The following is a 14,663-nucleotide window of genomic DNA, read 5'->3' on the forward strand; positions in this document are numbered from 1 at the left end:
AGATGTACATAATCTCCTATGTCTTTGATGTCTGGTCCACAGTCTTCCCAAGTTTGGGGTGTGGATAGTCTTGCCAGATTTTAAAGTCCCTGAGGATAATCCCTCCAAGACTGGAGGCTTTCACATCCCTGAATTCTGTCTTTAGACTTCAAACCCATGTGCATATGCAGGTCCTTGTCTTCCTCGTTTCTGTAAATATAACTTTGGACGCCTTACCCTCTGCTCACAAGCTCCTATTGGCTCCCCGCTGTCCTTGGCTTCCAATAAGCCTGCCTCTTGAGCTCTGCGAGCCCCACTCTCTGCACAACCCTCCCTCCCTCCCTGTACAGCAGCGCCCTTTCTTCCCTGGCACCGACGCATCATTAGTGGCTTTTATGAAGCATCTTTGGTTCCCCCACCCCCAAACACCAGTCTCCAACCCTGCATGAATCAAATCATCTGCCTTCCCTCTTCTTCTTCCTAAGCTAAGCTCTCTCTAATCTTGCTAGAGAAGTTTCCAGATCTGACTAATGTGATTCTGGATTCAGCTGGGCTTTGCTACTCATCTGCCGTCTTTGTCTCCATCTGTGATGGACAGACCCTTAGGTGTCTCCCAGTGCTCCTACTCCTGGTGCTCGTGCCTTTCTATTATGCCTTCCCCTTGAGCATGGACAGAACCTGTGACTTGCTTCTAACCGTAGGATATGACAAAGATGATAGGATGTCATTGCCATGAGTGTGTTCCATTATGTAAGAATCTATCTTACCACACTGGAGGGAGGGACTCTCCTTGCAGGCTTGAGGAAATGAGTGGCTTGTTGAAGAAGTTCCTGTGGCAGAGAACTGTGGGTGGCCTCTAGGGCCCGAGGATGGCCTCCAGCTGACATCCAGCAAAAAGCTGGAGTCCTCAGTCATACAGCTGCAAAGAAATGGATTTTTCCAACAACTTGAATGAACTCGGAAGCAGATTCTTCCCCAGTCAAGCTTCCGGATGAGAACACAGCCCAGGCAACACCTCAATTGTAGCCTCGTGAGACCCTGAGCAGAGAACCCATGGGAACCACGTTCATGCTCCTCACCCACAGAGACTGAGGCAATAAGTGTGAATTGTTTTAAGCTGCTAAGTTTATGGTGATTTGTTATACAGCAGTAAGAAAGTATACACCATCCCTGATCCCTTTGTCATTTGCAAGGGATTTGTTTCAACCTTTGCCACTTTCTCTTCATGCCCCCCCACTTCATGCCATGGCTGAGCAGGATGGTCTTGAGATCAGAGAACATGAGAAGCTCGGCTATGAATTCCATTACCTTCCTTCCCCCATCACCTCCAAACTTATCCATATCTCTTCCCATCCTCCTTTCTTTTCTCCACCCCTGGACAAATCCTTCTAACTGTCACTGGACTCAATCTTCCCAGGTCACCCCAGGACCTTGTTATACCCTCTCATCCTTATCTAGTCAGTTATTACCCCTCTACCTGCTTCTTAGTCTCTCTATAAAGCTCCCCTCCCTCTCCTAAAACAATCAAATGGGAAACACACACCACAAACAAACAAAACAACTTCCCTTGAACTTGCCCTTCTGTCAAGGTGTAGTTCTTACTTTCTCATTCTCTTTTCTACAAAATTCTCTAAAAAGTAGACTCTGTGTGTTGTTTCCTGAAACTTTTTATCCCTCCCGTGCTGTAACTTGCCTTTGTCCCCATCACTTCACTGAGAATGCTCTGAGTAAGGACAGCCATAGGCTTCTAGATGCCAAATTCTCTTCAATCCTTATCCTGGATGAAAAGTCACTGGATGCTACGAATCATTGCCTTCTTGAACATTTCCCTGGCTCTTGTAAAACTACTCTCAAGGATGTTCCCCTGTGTCTGTGGGCTTCTTCTCAGTTTCCTTTGTGGTTTCCCCTTCTACTGCCCTCTGTCATCTTTTAGGATTAAAAAAAAAGTTTCATTGTAATTAATCAAGAAACCCTCACTCCTAAGTTTTATCTACTGCATTTCTCTGATACAGTTAATCCTTATGGAAATTTTTCTAAGTGATTCTTCAATTCTTAATTATCTACTCTAAACCTTGTGGGGTCATTAAGCTATTTCCTCCGTAATATATTGCCTAATTTGTGTCTCCTGCTAATAGAAAACTATGTTAATTAGAATTGGAAATAATTTGCAAATTGTTCCTCCCGTTTTTCTGGTTTCACAAAGAGAAGGGGAGTAGTTTGCTGGAGGCAGAGGAGAAGAAGGGCCATGTATGAAAACAGAGTAGAAAAGAGGTAGATTACACTGACATTCAGTTGGTGATGGATTGCTTCTGTTGAATAGTGCCCTTTTATTCAACTGTCCTGTTGGTATAAAATTTTATTCTGTAGGTTCAAGAATAGTTTGCTTAATATTTTGATAATTACGGAAATTTAACCCAGGCATTTAAACCAATACAATTTTCCCAACTAATCTGAATTTATTAATAAGCAAGCATTTATTGATCACTTACTATGTCTGTGGCATTCTGCCAGTCTTGTGGCTGGGCATGATTAGATGAAGAAACAGATCTAAAGAGCTCTGAGTCAGTGGGCAAAGGCAGGATTCCAGTGCAGATGTAACCCTTGTGGCAGAGACAATGCTGCTCTGAATTTACCCCAGGGATTCCTCGTGCTGGGTACAGGGGAAGCCCACGTTTGCCAGCATTCCTGGCAGGGAGCTGCTATCCCCATGACTGATTGGATTTGGGGCCAGGAGCTCTCTCTGTGTGGTGCTCCCTCCTTCAGGGACATCCAGTGTTGTGGGCAAAGACTTTGCAGTCACCTGTGTTGACACTTTGAGCCAGCTTAGTTCCACTCCAGGACTGTACTGATTTGCTCGTTCCTTTAAGAGGGGCGTTTGCTACCAGCTGCTGCTACCATCACAGTTTGTCCATAATAGTGAGGAGTAGCGACAGTTAATTGAGCACCTAGCACATGCGGGAGCTGGAGTCGGCCTCCACAGCCTGTGCTCTTAACCACTGTGCTTGGCATAGCTTTCAAATGGGGTTTGTATCGTCTGAGTTGTGTAGAATGGAAAATGACTGGGGGGCCCGGGACAAGTGCTCTTAGCTCTTGGAGGCTAAGCCTCCTGGGAGGAGTTTGAGGCATCATTCCCATCAGTGCCCACGTGAGCTGTGCTGCCCTCCCCGCTTCGTTCTGCCCAAAAGCGAGCTGGCCCTTCTCCACAATGCTCTGTGTTGTCTCTGTCGCTGTCAACTGGCCGCCCCGGGAAGCCCACAGCCTCCCTGACTCCAACCTTATCTCCGAACAGGACACCCTCCTCTGCACATCACTGAGCTGCCTGTGAGGCCAGCTCTACTCCTCAATCGGGCTCTATTCATCTGTGACCTTAGGCGGGAGCAGAGGAGGGACAGGCCAGCTGCCCCCTTTCCACCTGAGTGGCTGTGATATGAAGTCCCACTTTGGAACGCTGAGACGCCCGAGCCTCGCCGAGCTCCCCAGGCGCCCGCATCCCTGCATGAAAGGCCCTTCTTGTTCTGCGAGTGCGGCCAACTGTGAGATAGCCTCCAAGGTGCTTTTCATGTGACTGCATCCAGGCGCTCCCCTCTGCATTTTAATAGCCAAGTTAAAGGTAACTTGATAGGCAGATATGCCTGGAGCCTGGGAACAGGCCTTATATTCATTTATCCCTACTTTTAAAAATTTAAATGAAATAGCCGTCATTGCTAATTTCCCCCCGCTTTCTTAAATATCTCAATGTGTAATTTAACAAGCAGCTGAATTTACTTCATAGTTAGCAAGAAACTAAAGCCCCTGAAACATGATTTGCCGATGTCACATTTTCCCAGATTCATCTAGTCATCCCCGGGTATAGCTTCACTGTTGATCCAGTAAGGCATGGGGTGCAGACCTCAGGAGCCTGGTTACCATCTCATTGTGCGGTCCCTGCCGTCTGCCACGCTCTAGTGACTCCTAGAAACAGCCAGGAGCTAGCCAGAGCTAAACGGAGAGTGGATTAATTCCTTAAGAAGATGGAAGGATATGGCGGACTATACTGAATTTGCATTTCACTTTGGATGTTGGTGTTGCCAGTGGGAATTCACTCTCAAAGAAAAACCTCGCTGGGTGCCAAGGGCAGAGTCACATGCCTCTCTGAGGTTGATCCTCTAATCTGTAACAGGAAGGGTCTCTGCACACCGGGACTGGAGGTCAGCTTTTGGAAAAATGCACAGACCCTGTGAGGTTCAGGGTGGTTCCACCATGACCAACCATCTGGGTTTGCCCGGGACTGAGGGATTTCTGGGGAAGCTAACATGCGGAAAGTCCCAGGCAAATCTGGATATTGGTCATGTTATCACTAAAATTTTACCCTACCTTTCTAAATACTTGTATTAGTAAAAACCAGAGGATTTACTCTGTAACATTTGTGTTTTTATTAGTAAAAATCTGTGCTTTGTTAGTGGTGTTTCTGTCTTTTTCAGACTGCAGGACACTTTCAATGGAAATGGTGGGGGCCACTGTAATGAGATACTGGAACTGTGGTTCTCCACCGGGGTGTTTTGTTCTCACAGGGCCCAGGGAGTGAGTCAGGCATGACTTTTCTGGGCTCTAGGATGCCAGGTGTCCTGTAAGAAGAGGGATTTTATTTAAAACGCCAGTAGCATCCCCGCTGAGGAGCCCTGGATCTGGCCAGATTCCTGCCGCCTCCTGGTCCTGCTCCTTGATGGGTTGGTGGTCCAGCCCATTGGCAGAACACAGCCATTCCTGGGGGTGATGGCGAAGCTGCTCTGTAAAGAGAAGTGGTGCCTCCACATTACTTACCCATTCATTTATTTCAGGACATATTTATTGAGCACTTACCATGTGCTCTGGGAATCAAGTGGCGAATAAGACATGGTTCCGTCTTCATGATGCTTATAGTCTAGCAAAGAATGCTGTACCAAAAAGCTGAGAACTGTTGGGAGGAAGGAAACCCAGGGTGATGGGGAGTCCAAGGCAGGTCAGCTCTCTTCATTCAGGGACAGTGAAGAAAGGAGTGGAGGAAATGACTGTCCCCATGGCACCTCCCCGTGAACAGCTAAGAGGCATCATGGTGAACAGGTCCAAAGTAGTGTACTTGATTACCCCAAACCCTGCTCTTTCCACAATCTTCCCCATCGAAGGGGAGAGCACCACCATCCTTCCTTGGCTCAAGCCAAAATCCTTGGAGTCATCCTTTCTCTCCCATCCCACACCCACACCCACACCCACACCCAGTCCATCAGTAAATTTGGTTGGATAAACCTTCACAGTAGAATCCAACCACATCTCCCCACCTTCCTGTTACAGTCTCATCTAAGCTGCTATCCTGGCTCATCTGGATTTTTGCAGCATTCTCCTAAGCGGTCTCTGGGTTTCCACTCTTGCCCACTTACAGCCTGTTCTCAACCCAGCTGCTGGAGTGGCCCTTTGACAGGGCACGCCACTGATAACAATAACAATAACTGCAACAACCATAAGCCTGATAAGTCCTTATAGCAATAAGTATGTGCTAGCTAGACATGTAATTGCTTTGTAAGTACTAACTACTTTGAATAGTCACAATAATTCTAGGGGGTGAGTATTACAGTCAGTTCTGCTATAATGTGGCATATGCATTCCGAAAAATCAATGTGCTGTGCAAAATACATAAATACCACACTGGATATGGCCCTTCACCTTGGAAAAGGCAAAGTGTGCTGTAGACGTGGGTGTCGGAAGAGTCAGACAGGGTCAGCTTGTGAGTTACTGTGACGTGGTAAAAGGGGGGTTTTCTGAAAGGGATAATTGTGACATCACCTGGGGAGGGTGTGGCCCCCAACACAGGCAGTGAACTGAGGCAGCTGGGAGATGTTTGAGGCATGTGTGTGTGCATTTGTGTGTCCATACTGGACTTCATTCACCTGGGTGCAGTTTTCTGTTCACTTTGTGTGTTTTGCAGTTGAAATCATGGATAGCCAAGCATGAAATTGCTCAAATATGCTCAAATTGTTCCCTGGCATATCATAAGTTGCATTAGAATAAACTTTGATTTTCAAAACAAGCGTTATCACGAAACTGACTGCGTTGTCAGCCCCATTTAACAGATTAGGAAATTGAGGTACAAAAACATTAAGTACCCAAGGTCAAGTAGCTAGTAAATGACAGACCTGGGTTTTGAACTTGAGTTGGATTTCAAACCTTTGCCCAGGAGCCTCCAGAGGCTTCTCCTCACCCTCAAAGCGCACATCCTCATCGTGGCTTGAAAGGCCTCACCCAACCTGGCCCCCCACCAGCTCTCGACCTCATGCCCTGCTTCTCTCCCTTTACCCCCTCTCTACACCCCACCAGCCCCTTAATGTTTCTCTAGCCCGCAAGCATGCTTCCACCTCAGGGCCTTTGTTCATGTCTTTGCCTAGAATTCTCTTCCCCCAAATATTTACTGGGCTCATGCCCTCACTTCTTTCTGGTCTCTGCTGATCAAAGAGGCCCTCTTCAAGTACTGCAAGTCCCCTACATACGAACCTTCAAGTTACGAACTTTCAAAGATGTGAACTGTGTTCCATCAGCATCAGGCGTGGGTGACATTGCAGCTTGCCCTCTGTCTCCTATTGCTGACGATCTTTCAGCTCTACCATCTCCCATCTTCCCTCCCTCCTCCAGTCAGTAACTCTTCTTGCCTGTTCACTCGATGCCAGCCCCTGTATGCCAGCTGTTGTAGTGTTACTGTACTTTTCAAGGTACTGTACTGTAAGATTAAAAATGTTTTCTTTATTTTTTGTGTTTATTTGTTTTTTATGTATGATTTGTGTGAAAAGTATTATACATTGTGATTTGTGTGAAAAGTATTATAAAAAAGTATTATAAAAGTATTATTATATACTGTATTACAGTACAGTACTATATAGCCCACTGTGTTAGTTGGGTACCTAGGCTAACTTTGTTGGACTTACAAACAAATTGGACTTACGAATGTGCTCTTCAATGGAACGCGTTCGTATGTAGGGGACTTACTGTACCTGAAATGAAGAGGAAGCCTCATCATTACCTCTGTTCTGTGTTTAATTATTCTTTACATCACTTATTGACATGTATTATAGTACCTCTTTATCTGTATTTTTAGTATATCTCCTTCACACCCTCCAAAAGAGCATGGGCTCCGGTGAAGGGACCTTTCTCTGTTCGCTAGAACGGACCATAGTAGGTGCTCAATCAGCCTCTATGGAAGGAGTAAACCTAGGAGGACAGGGGAGGGGAATGTCCTAGGCAGTGAGAAAAGCACATCGGAACCAAAATTTGTTGCCTACACTGAGTGCTTTTAACTTCTACCCCCTTTGAGGACTCTGAGGTCAGCTCCTCAAACTGGACCTGGCAAGAAGCCCAGAGAGACCAACTGGCTGGTCTCAGAGCTGGCAGAAACGAAGTCAGAGGAGAGGAGGGAAAAACAAAAACATACAAACCTCCCACCCCTTTTCCCCAGAGGCCCCAGAATTTTCAGCCCAGCTTCACAACTCAGAGTTGTAGGTTGAGATCAGAAAGTGCAGAAAGATTCTGCACCAGAACCAGGTCTTTTAGTGACCTCGATCCTGACTAGACAGGCTTGCAATTGACTCCCTTATAAAGTGATCTCTCAGAGCTTATCCCAAGTGGGAAAAAGTTGCTTGTAATGACAAAAATAATAAATAATGTGTGTACATGTATGATGTGTGTGGTATTCATCATGGACCAGACACTGGGGTTGTCTCTTTACTCAAAGCAGGATTAAAATAGCAGAGGTGGGTACCTCCACGCTCACCATTTTACAAGTGAGGAGAAAGAGGCACAGAGTAGCTAACTAACTTGCCCAAGATCACACAGCAGAACAAGGATATGAATTTGAATGATATCATTTCAAAGGCCACATGCTCACTAAATTGTCATGCTGTTTAGGACAGCCTCCCTTGCAGCAAATGGAATTTGATTTTAGAGCATGGGAACTTCAGATTCATAAGGATCATTTTACCGTTGAAGAGAGGGGCAGTGGCTTGCCCAAGCCTACATAGCCAACCCAGGCCATGTTCTCCCTTCCAAGCCCAGCGCTGTGAGCCCTCCCACTCACCCGACACCTGTGTCTCTGAAATGGGCAGCCACCTTAGGGGAGTCGAGATGAACCTTTTGTCTTCAAGGACTTTGAAATTTGGGGCCCTTTTCCAACAAGGAAAATGCTTCTTAACGTCCACCACATGTGGGAGCAATAACCTCCACTTTCTGAACACATTTGAAATTTGACAGATCTCTGGGTAATTACCACACCATTTGGTAAACGAATATTACCAACCGGTCTCCAAGGAGTAACTCAATGCCGATTCCTTGTCACAGCCCTGAAACCGTCCCCAGCCAAGCACCTGCTTCTGCCACCCTCGTGCCTCACGCAGTGGAGCCTCGGCAGGGACCGTGAATAAACCACTGGCGTGTTTATTAAACTGGCGTCAAACTACTGGAGGGGGCGAGTGTTTGACTGAGGCTGTCCCTGCCCTGAAGGACTTCACTCTGCTGATGATTGTTCTCTCCAGGGGAAGGAGAGCACCCGATCAGCAGCCGCCCACCTGGCTGTGTCCAGCTCACCTCTCTCCCACCTCGGTGGACGGTGATGGACCCAGAGCTGAGAACACACTCTGGGCTCCTGGATCCGGGAGAGTGTGGCCGGAAGAGGCGATATATTGGAGTCAAATGAGGTCTAGCCCCTGGAGGAAAGATTTTAGGCATATCCTTGACCTTCTCTGAAGCCTGGTCTCCTTATCTGAAAATAGGAAACAAAGAAAACCTACCTCACAGGTTATTATGAGAATGAATTTAGGCTAACTAAAGGGCCAGATGGGAATATTCTAGGCTTTGAGGTCTGTATGGTCTCTAGGGACTACTCAAGTCTATTGTCATGGCCCAAAGCAGCCACAGACAATATGTAAACAAGTGGGCATGGTTGAGTTCCAGTAAAACCTCATTTACAAAAACAGGTGGCAGGCTGGAATTGACCTGTGGGCCGCACCTCTGATAGAGCAGCTAGGTGAAAATCTAGCACATGGTAGGCATTAAGTAGAACCTCTTATTATTATTATTACTGCAATTACTACTACTACTCTGCTTATTCCACCACTGTGGCTGGATGACCATGGGCAACCATGATGCACTGGCTGTGTCAAAATAAAGTGAGATTAATATATAATGATAACAAGAATAATAAAAAATATTATAGTTGTTGTTGTAAGAATAACAACATTTATGAAAGGCTTACCATGTCCCTCCCAGTCGCTCTTCTAAGCACTTTATACATATTAACTCATTTAAACCTCAGGTAGATTTTACTATACCCATTTTGCAGATGAGTAAACTGAGACAAAAAGATCTTAGTCACTTACTCAAAGCATCTAGCTAGGATTCAAACCTGACGATATGGCTTCAGAGCCCAGATAAATTTTTTTTTTTTGGCTGTGCCAGGCAGCATGTGGGATCTTAGTTCCCCGACCAGGGATTGAACCCGTGCACCCTGCAGTGAGAGCGTGGAGTCTTAACCACTGGATTGCCAGGGAAGTCCCCCAGATAACGTCTATTAGTACGTGGAGAACACTATATTGTTATCATTTATTATGTGATTCTTTCACTCATTTCTTTGCCTCTCCTTCAAGCGTGATGCCTTCCTGAGATTTGGGGTGCTAGCATTGCTCGGCCTGCTGCAGAGCTAGACCTCTGGCCGGGTCCTGTCCCTGGCTGGGGCGGATTCTTCTCCCAGGGTGCTTAGCTCCCCATCCTCGGCTCTAATTACTGGCCGACCGACGTGGGAGATGTTTTGGGCACAGCTAATTGTGTTCCAGCACCTGGGTAACTCTCATTTACTGGTGCTAATTAAAGGACTTCAGTGCTAGGGGTGCCCATTACCTAGCTGATTACATTCCCTCTGCCCATTAACAGTAAAATTATAGAGCCTGGAAAAGGTCGGCTGGAAGAGAAATAACTCTTATTCAGGTGGGATGATTATTTCATTTTTACTATAGATTACGTCCTTTAAAACAAACAACTTGTAGACATCATTTCATTTTGGAAACCTCTTTCCCAGCCCCCCAGTCCAAAATCTGGTGGATTTTGATGATGGTAAAATTTCCATTTCAAGTGAATTTTTAATTTCTCATGGATTTATTGCCATCTTTCCACGGCGGGGAATGTATTTCCCTCTGAATTTAGAGCACTTGGTCTCCTAGACCAGCGCCTAGAATGTGTGGGGATCTGAGAGGCCAGGGAATGAGCTTTGCTCCCTCCCCAGTGGGCTCGCAATGGCAAATTAAATCAGAAAAGCAAAACAATCAGCTTCTTGCTGGAGACATGTAACATCAGCCCCGGGAAAGGAGGAGCAGCCGTGCCCTGTCCATTGGACAGCCAACTGAGCAGGATGATCTAATGGATCTTTTCCACATTTGACGTGTGACTCATCTGTTATGTATATAGGAGTGTGTTTCTCAAGTGAGCCAGGCCAGAGACTGACAGGATAGAACAAACCTTGCTTTATTTCCATTTGATTCCCGTCGTTATAGGCTGGGGTCCTTGGGTTCTATACATTCCTTTGTTGAGCACGTGGGGAGAGATTATTTTTCCATGCATGGTGGGTCGTCTTTGAGGCCACACAGTCTACTGTTTCCAAAAACCAGAGCTGGGCGGTCATCTTCTGCTGCGTTTCTTTGGAAACCTCAGTATCCTCGGTGCCACTCAAAGGTGAAGAGAGCAGCTAGCCAAGGCCAGATGGCATCTCTGCGAGCTCCCAGCTCCCCGAGGCAGCGAGGTGGGGGGTTTGTGGGGGGAGAGATGGAGGCAAGGTTTAGGGGAGCGGGGCAATCCAGACAGGGGAAGAGGGAGTGCTCCGGCTAAAAATAGCACGCGCACGAACCCCTGACCCCCAGTCCTTGGTGATTTCTCCGCTGACTTGGGTTTGGCTCTGGGAAGAACAGTGGGCTCCGAGAACGGTTCCGCAACTGGGGAGAGATGGAGGGAACCCGCCTGCCAGGTGGGTTTTCCAAGCGCTCGCAGCTCTAAACTTCTCCACATGTGAACAAGTGTTTACAGTTTTAAAGATGTGTTGAGTAATTGCACATGCGAGATATCTCCCCTTTAATGCGCACAGCATGTTCCCAGGTCTCCCCGAGAACACCCTGGTTGACTATGAAATTGTTTGCCTTGTCTGCATCCAGGCTTAAGGAGGCACGGGTTTGTGTTGAGATATAATTGGTAGCACTTGTGCCTTTGTAGTTCTTTTTTAGCTACTGAAAATTACCGGCTTAATCCACTCTTTACTTACCCAGATTAGGGTAGAAGCCCCATGGAGACCCCTTCACATCGGAGAGCAGAGTGGCAGTTCTTAAAACTTATTCTGAGGCTCACATAACATTTGGGAAGGCTGGTTAAACAACAAAAACAACAACAGCATTGATTCACTTTCGAGGTCTCTCCATTTTCAGGAATTCTGAATCCCCTCAGAAGACTATAATAATTGTTCTTTTGCTACTGAAAAGTCATTGAAAATACTCCTGTTTCTACAGATGCGTTTCTCTGCGTCTCCCCTCCCCCTTCTCTTAACTATTCCTTGCTCCCTTTATTTTCATGGGAAAATAGCTGGTGTCACCTCAGGGAGACAGGCAGGGCATTCTGCTTTGCTTGTTATTTTTTATAGCGTTCTTTGTCTTCTCTCTGGCTTCCAGCAAAACACGGCCAAAACGGTTTGGCAGGTCACTTTGCATTAGTAAAACTCTGTGTCAGCCACAACGGAGGCCCAGAGTAAAGGACTAACATCAGCTTGCAAGTTGGAGAAACGTACCAGGCCTGCAAATGTCTTCCCATCAACCCTCTGATGGGGGTCCATGGGCAAGCAAGACCAAGGGGATGGATGACACATCTCATCCCTGTGTCACCTGCCTGCTGGTTCTCTGGCTGCTCCGGGATCTCCCCCATCTCAGCTGACAAATGACGGAATGCCACGAGCTGGCTGGTGCCTCAGTTAACTTCAGGGCTGCATTTTCCAACTTGAAAATCTTTTTACTACTGTTTTGCAATTTTCCCCACTGAGCGCTTTGGCATCTGAGGAAGAGTCTCTGAGAAGTAGGGCGCAGGGGAACTGTATCCTCTTTCCTAGTTTGGCAACTCTGGCCCTGCTCCAGTCACCCTGTTTATGTTGCCTTCATTCCTCCTATAGACCTTCCGTGAAGTCAGACATGCAGATCCTCACCTGAGAGATGAGTAGCTGTTTGCAGAACAGACCTTGCAATTTCTAAAATCTTTGCAACATCTGAGCCTGAGCCTCTGTCTTGCTGGAATGAGACATGAATTACATTTAAATGAGAAGTAAAATTTTGTTCACACTCCTTGCTTTCACCCTTAACCTTTCCATGGGCTCTCACGGCCTCCCCTCTCCCTAAGCCAGGGTGGGACAGCCTAACGCTGAGTGCTCCCCTTAGAAGGATGGTCTGGTGGAGAGACAACTGGAGACTCTTGGCTTTTCTCCCCCGGCCCCCATAGCTGTGGCAACAGAATTGGAGCGTTTATCATTCTAGGGTGGTTATTTGTTTCTTTGCCATTTTGGGGGGATTCTCAAGGGTAGTTTCTGTGGTTGCTCAGTTTTGTGCAACTCTCAACAGAAGGCCTGGCACAGACCAGGTGCTCAATAAATACTGCTTGAGTAAAGCCTATATTATTCTCCCTGGACTCGTGCCTATTCCTGAGGTTGGTGTTCATCCCAGAATATGCATTAGAGATAAAGTTCCCACAGCCTGGAATAGAGGCAAGGGAACTGGACTGAAAATGGGAAGAGGAGGTCCAGATGTGGCATCTGGAGGACCTGGGGTCAGTGCACAGAGCAGTCAGCGTTGGGCAGCTCCAATGTGGAGAAGGGAAGCGATCCATGGGCAGTCCTGGGTGATCTACACAGGACGGAAGTGTCAGGGCCTCCGTGCAGTCACCAGCAGCCACTGAGTGTCTGGGGAGGGAGGGAACCAGGCACTAGGTGGGGTCTTGCGGATCCAACAGGGAACAAGAGAGAAGCAAACACTGTCCTCCTGGTACACACCGCTTACTGAAGGAGATAGATGATGACATGTAAAATTAGTAATTCTGAGAAGTGCTAGGAAGGAATTGCACCCCTCGCCAGCAGAGGTCAAGAGTAGACCCTCATCCAGGAATCATGTGGACAAGGGCGGATAAAGCAGTGGTTCCGGCAGGGGCTTGGCTCATAGGATCAGAGGGGACACCTGGCATCCTGACTGGGGACAGGGCAGGGGTGGAGTCACAGCAAGGGAGGCTGGGTACTGAATCCCAGAAATCCAGGTCAGAGCTCCCTAAATCCATTCTGCGTCAGGCCAGGATTTGTCCTGAAGAAGGAGGCAGGGCTAAGCTTAAAGCTCAAGGCCAATTTCATTCATTCATTCATCAAATATTTGTAGAACACCCACCCTGTGACTGACATTGCTGTGGGCATACAGCAAAATCAGTACAAAATCAGTACCTGTGAATATCGTACCTGATGTTGCAAAAGGGACTTTGCAGATGAAGGTTATGGACCTTGAGATGGGAGGATATCCGGGATGATCTGGGTGGGCCCAATCTAATCACCTGAGTCCTTAAAAGCAGAGACATTTCCCTGCTGCAGCCAGAGAAGGATATGACATTAGAAAAAGGATCAGAGAGTTGCAATGTTTGAAGAAGGAGGAGGGGGCCACGAGCCAAGGAATGCAAGAAGCTTCTATAAGATTAAGAGTGAGGGAAACAGATTCTCCCCCAGAGCCCCAGAAAGGAACGCAGTCCTGCCGACACGTGGACTTTAGCCCCGTGAGACCTGTCTGAGACTTCTGACCTACAGAACCAGAAGATAAATTTGTGTTGTTTTACGCTACTGGGTTTGTAGTAATTTGTTTCAGCAGCAATAGGAAACTCATACAGGCTAGAGGCAGAAAAGAGCTTGGTACATTCCAGAGACCACAAGGGGGCTGGTGCAGCCAGAGCAGTGTAGGTGATTTAACACACACACAAAGGATTTAAGTAGGGGAGGGGCAGACATAATGATTTGATTTACATTTTGCAATTGCACTTGGGTGTTGGGGGAGAAAGGGTTAGATGGGGCAGGTGTAGAGGGAGAAACTGGTTAGGGACTATTTTAGGGGCCCCCATAAAAGGTGACAGACGCTCAGATTAGGGTGATGTCAGAGGAAAGGGAAAGTAGTGGGTGGATTTGAGAGCTGTCTGGACATGGAATTAATCAGACGTGATGATTGATTGGATTCAAAGAGCAAGGGACAAAGAGGAACCAGGGATGACCCCCAGGTTTCTGGCTTGAGCAGAGGCTGGGAGCAAAGGTCGAGGGAAGCTGGGAAGGGAGCGGGCAGGGCCCCACCACACGTGGCTGCTGCACAGATGGTCCCAACTACCACCAGTAAAGCTGATCATTGAGCAGCATCTGTCATCTCAGAAGATGATGGAAAATCCTCTAAAAAGCAAGGAAAACGTCTGTTACAAGGCCTGTTGGTTGAGACTCTTTTTGAAGATGTGAGTGATGGAAAAACCAGTTCCAAGTGTTTAAAGCCTGAAGAGAATTTATGTTTATTTTAAGCTGAAAGTCCAGGGCATACATCTGGCTTCACCGTAGCTCCATTCAGGGCATCATCTCCTGGCCTCACTTCCTTTGAGGAACTCCATAGCAG

Source organism: Eubalaena glacialis, chromosome 1 (genome assembly GCF_028564815.1).
Source record: "Eubalaena glacialis isolate mEubGla1 chromosome 1, mEubGla1.1.hap2.+ XY, whole genome shotgun sequence".
In the NCBI taxonomy this organism is placed as follows: domain Eukaryota; kingdom Metazoa; phylum Chordata; class Mammalia; order Artiodactyla; family Balaenidae; genus Eubalaena; species Eubalaena glacialis.